This window comes from Arachis ipaensis, chromosome B06, assembly GCF_000816755.2.
Source record: "Arachis ipaensis cultivar K30076 chromosome B06, Araip1.1, whole genome shotgun sequence".
In the NCBI taxonomy this organism is placed as follows: Eukaryota; Viridiplantae; Streptophyta; class Magnoliopsida; order Fabales; family Fabaceae; genus Arachis; species Arachis ipaensis.
The window spans coordinates 12,437,582-12,443,630 of NC_029790.2; positions in this window are offsets into that span (position 1 = coordinate 12,437,582).

The window sequence follows — 6,049 nt, forward strand, 5'->3', positions numbered from 1 at the left end:
TAATAATAATAATAATAATAATAATAATAATAATAGTAGTAGTAGAAGTGTTGAAAGAATTAGGGTAATCCAGACTCTGTTTCGGTGTTAGGAGGGAGAAGGCTGACGGCAGTAGACGGTGAAAGGTCTGAGAAATTGAAGGGTATGAAGGGAAAGGAACGAGAGCTGGGGTTATTAGTGTTGGTACCATTTAAGCCGGTAAGTTTTTCCAATAGAACACATGTATTTTGTACGTTAAAGATTATGCTTGGTTGTATGTTTATGCAAAGGGTGTGTTTGAGTTGTGAGGTGGAAGAAAAGTTAAAATTAGAGTCGGAGGTTTTTTGTTCACAAAAGAGGATGCGATGAAAAATAAGCAAATGAAATCGATGCCAAATTTTCTTTATTTGTAAGTGTTATTGGGGATTTGTTGGTAATACATATAATTTGTGATGTAAGATATTTTTCTGACGTAATGATGGTTGAGAATAATTTTTTAGAAATAAAAAGAGCTTGTTGTTATTGTTGATGATTGATTGTAAAAATCTTTAGCCTAAGTTGATGAGTAAGTGTAGCGTGCTTTCTTCATATGTCAAAATAAAGTGATATTTAGGATAGGTGGACTTAATCCATAGAAATGCAGGTATGTCATGTATTGGGGTTGGTAAGTACTGCAAAGGTGTGGATTAGTGAGTATTGTGTGATGTTATTCAGGAAACATTATGTTCTACGACTTAGGTATTGTATTTGGAATTAATCAATCACACTGGTGAGGAGATTTTTTGTTGCTGTCTTAGTGATCAGTTAATTTTATTATTTATTCTGATACAAATTTTCTTCCAGGGTATTCGTTGTTGAATTTATTGAACTCAAAAATTCATTGAAAATTTTAATGGCTGAGAGTGGATATGAAATGTTGGATGAAGAAGCCGGTGACTATGGAGATGTATTGCAGTTGAGTAAGGAAGAGTTAATGAGTAAGGCATTCCAAAGCGATGAAGCAGCATATGAATTTTACAGGAGGTTCGGCAAATGTTTTGGTTTTGGTATTCAGAAGGGTGACTCGAGAAAAGATGAAAGTGAAATGGTTATTCGTAGGAGATTTTTTTGTAACAGAGCGGGCCTGAGACAACGTTATCACTATGATAGGCTAGATAGGCAGAGAGGTCACAGACCGAAAATGCGCACAAATTTTGACACAAAGCTATCAGTCTACCTTGATGTGGTCAGTCGTATATGGAGGGTGAGAAAAATAGTATTGGATCATAACCATGATTTAACTCCGATATATATGGTTCATATGATGACGAATTTTAGAGAAATAAGTTGTTCTGTCAAGACACAAATATCTGGTATGCAGGCTCATGGTGTTCCGACGTCTAAGATTCTGGAGTATATGGCTGGACAAGCTGGTGGCTATTCTCTAATGGGCTTCACTAAGAAGGATGCATACAATTATATACAATGGTGCACGAGGTGATTACAAAGTTTGATTTAGTACAATTTTGGGGTAATGATACGGTGAGTTTAGAAATTGTGGGATCGAAAGGTGTGTTTCTGGAGGTTTATTAATAACGTGGGATGATATCATGTTTAGGTTGAGTAATTGTTACAAAGAAGAGACAATGTTGTCTATACAGCGGGGAAGTAACAATGAATAATTTCTATTTCTGCGGTTACCTTGGTGTATGGTGTGCATATAAGCGAAGAGAAGCTTGCTGTGTGGGAATAGTTGAGTTTTTTATCGGGAATATGTCAAGTTCTTCTTTGCTACATGGGTGTTTTTAATGATGCTGGACAGTTGGAAGAAAGGAAATGCACTATTGTGTCATTATTGTGGAACTGGCCGATATAGAGTTGAATGACCGTAAGGTTATGTGTTTTGGGGGTCAATCATGCAGTCGAATTGATAGAATGTTAGTCAGTTTAGTTTCATTGTTATCATTTGGAGCCCTTATTTGAAAAGGAATGACAAAATTTTCAAGAAGTCTGTGAATCATATAGATTTTTGGGCATCGAAAAAAATGAGAATTCAAAAATAAAAAGAAGAGTAACAGCATGAACTGATACGGTGCCGTTTGGATTTTTATAAAAAAAAATAACAAAAATACCCGACACTCCGATCACTCCCCCAAACTTAACCTTACCCTAAACCTGTAGCGAACGAATGGGAAAGTCTTTGCAACTATTTACACCTATTCTTTAATAACAACTTCATAATCAAATCCTGCCTAGTCCGCCTCTGCACCGTAAACACGATAATTATCAAAATTCGTAGGATTTAAAGGTTTAATTTATTTTATGTTTTTTTATTGTATTTTATTTCTATTATTTTTTATTATTTTCGTAACCTTGATATTTAATAAAATCATTAATCGATCTCTGGTATTTACAAATTGTACATTAATATTATCAAAAACAACTTATGGGAGACATAAAAAAAAATAATTAAACTTAACTTAAAAATAATTTATACCCAACGGAGACTATAGTCACAATTAAAAATATTTCACCCCATCATTTTTAATAATATCAACTGCACAATACTGACTATAAATTCGTTTAATTTAATTAATGCAAACTTTATTCAATTATATATTAATTGAAACAATTCTTTTTTAAATTAAGGTCATACATTTTTAATTATTTAAAATTTTAAATCTTGTCAATTTTTAAATTTCGAACTTAAACAATAAACTCCCTCTCTCACCTTCAAACTTCAATCCTAAAGTATAAATTCTAAACTCTCTCAACACTAATTTCTTTGAATCTTGAATCCTAAATCCTAAACATTCAATCACATTCATTAAACTCTTAACTTTAAATCTAAAATCCTCAACTTCTTAAATTAAAACCTAAACCCTAACACCATAAATACTAGATCATAATCTAATAAACTCTAAACTCCATAAATACCGTAATTTATAAATTCTAAATCCTAAATTCTAATTTCCAAATCCTAAATCAATACAATAATTCTAATCCTAAATCTAAAATCCTAATCTACAAAGTCTAAATTATATAAATTAATCCTAAATAAAAAATCTTAATTAATATCCTTAAACTCTATAAATTTTATTTATAATTTTTCTTACTAAATTAACAATTACTACCATATATATATAGATACTTCTTTCAATAATTAACAATCATGTTCACCAAAACCCTTTTTTATTTTCTCCAACTAACCAAAATTTTAACTCTCTTGACACTAACAGTGCAATAAACAAACAAAAAGTCCACTACACAATATACCAAAAATCTTATACTAGTTATGCACAAAAAAGTCCAACATCATAATCATCATTATTAGGTATGAAAAATCTCTCACCTAATTAATCTCTTTCTACGATATTAACTGCGCATCATCTGCCTCCGAACAGCCAATGTCTCTATATGGAGAACAATGCCACACGCGTCAGCCAGATGGCTCCTCCACATCGCTTTAGCAGCTGAAGAAGAATAACTTCTTCGTCACCGTAGCATTGGCCATCTTAAAATAGTACTAATAAAGTAATTGAGTTCCAATGTAACCCTTAGGGTTTTTTACATGTTCTGCTAGAGGTTTAGCAAAATAATCCTAATTTTCACAAATTTGTGTGAGTGTGAGCTTTCAATTGTAAGGCAACAGGCTTTGACATGGTTGACTCTGGTAATAACACCAGACGATAATAATTTGGAGGTAGACGAAAAAGTTGTTAGTTTTGATGATGGAGATATATAGATCGATTTAGAGAAATGTACTAAGAGTTTATCATGGAGGCTATTGGTGGATAGGGCATTTAGTGTTGGAACTATGGAATCAGCATTGACAGCTATTTGGGATCAAGTAACAGAATTGAAAGTGTTAGGTTATAGTAGTAACCTCTTTCAATTCTTCTTTAAAAACGAGATGGATGTTATTAATATTGAGAAAGGAGTTCTATGACCTTTCAAAAACAACATTCTTAATTTAAAAAGGTAAAAATAGGAAGTCACCATTGATGATGAGGAGTTCGCTTAGGTTTCAATTTAGATTCAATTATGGGGTTACTTGAACATTGCAAAACTAAAGAATTAAGGAGGAAGGTCGGAGGAGATAGGTGAAGTGATTAATGTTTATTTCTTCTCTATTAGGGGCAAGGAAGATAGGATTGTGAAAATTCAAATTAAACTTTTACTAAACCTCTTAGGAGAATATTGAAGATTGTAGGCTGGAATGGGAGGGTGATAGATCTAAATCTACAATATGAATGGATAGAAAATTTTTGTTATTATTGCGGTCATCTAGGATATGAGGTCAGATCATGCCTAACATAATTAAGGGATGTTGTTTTAGATGAGATAGAAAAGGAGCTTTGGGGTGGATGGTTGCAGTCAGAGCAACCAGGGAGTAAAGTAAACACAAATAAATCAAATGGTAGCCTATCAATGTCAGAAGAAGCAGCGATTGGTTTGGTCAAAGCTAAGAGTCCAACTCCATTCAACCTATTAAAAAGCTTGTCAAACTTATTAGTTAAGGAACAAGGGAGGCAAAAGGGGAGAAAAGAAAAAAAAAGTTCAGAGTGAAATAAATCCACGAGTTCCGGGAAGAGAAGACTCAATACCGAAAGAGCTTGATTCTAATGAAAATATATCAAACAACTTCAATATTGATGATGCAGCACATACTGGTGGTGGACAGAAGGATGGACAACAAATACGATTCACCTTTTCTATCAAGGGTGGAAGGAGAACTATCTAGCAGTGTGGTGCGGTATTTTACAACCACACTTACTAACCGGCAAGTGCACCGGGTCGTACCAAGTAATACCTTACGTGAGTAAGGGTCGATTCCACGAGGATTGATGGACTAAGCAACACTAGTGTTTGATAGGCTTAGTTAGACAAACAAAAATTAGTGTTGAGATGCAATATAAAAGACATTAAACAATATCAAAAATATTAAAGAAGGGCAAGTAATTAAGTTGGGAATAATATATGGAGAAGGCAGTTAAGGCTTCAGAGTTATCTATTTTCTGGATTGACTTTTCTTATTAACTATTTTAATTATGCAAGATTTAATTCATGGCAAACTATTTGTGACTAGACCCTAATTCCTTAGACCTTCCTAGTCTCCTCTAAGATTCATCAACTGCCAATTCCTTGGTCAATTGATTCCAATTAGAGGGTGATGATCAAATTCCAGTTTATATGCCACAAGAATCCTAATTGTCCAAAAATAAAGGGATTATATATCACGTATCCCGCTAAATACAAACAATTAGAAATTCAGGATAATATGTTTTCAAGCTATTGTTCAAGTAAAGAGCTTTTCCAAGTTTTACAAGAACTCAAATAGAACATGGGTCATACTTCCGTTCCACCCAGATTCATAAAATAAAGAATGAAAACAATTATTGAAATATAAATCAAAACATAAATTAAAATAGAAAAATAATATTATCAATCCATACAATAGACAGAGCTCCTAACCTTAACAATGGAGGATTAGTTGCTCATGGAATATGAAATGTAAATCTATATGGAATAATGTTGTGGAATATGTTGTTATGGAACCACCCTATTGGGATCCCTTTTATATCTAATCCTAATAATTCAAAAATCAAATATCTAAAATTAAAATTAAAATAATATCTTTTCCTAAAATAAGATTTGAATTTAAAATTCGAATTAATTAACAAGTCTTCAGCTGATGGGTGGGACCACTTGATTTGTCAATTCTGCAGCTTTTAATCTGTGATTTCTGGGCTAAGAACTGGGTCAAAACAGCCCAGACATCGCCCCGAGCGTTTTTCTACTTTTTCTGCACGTGGCGCATGTGACGCGTCCGCGTCGTCCACGCGTTCGCGTCATTTGTGCAGATTCCAGTCCACGCGTTCGCGTCAGGCACGCGATCGCGTCATTGCGATTTCTTCCATTTCGCGCAGTCGCGTGAGCCATGCGTCCGCGTCGGTATTCACTGGTCATCTCCTTGGCTTCTTCTCTTTCTCTGTAGAAACTCCATCAGATTCTGCCAAATGCTACCTAAAATAAACAGTATTGTACAAAACTCAAAATAGCATCCATAGTGGCTAAAATATAATTAATT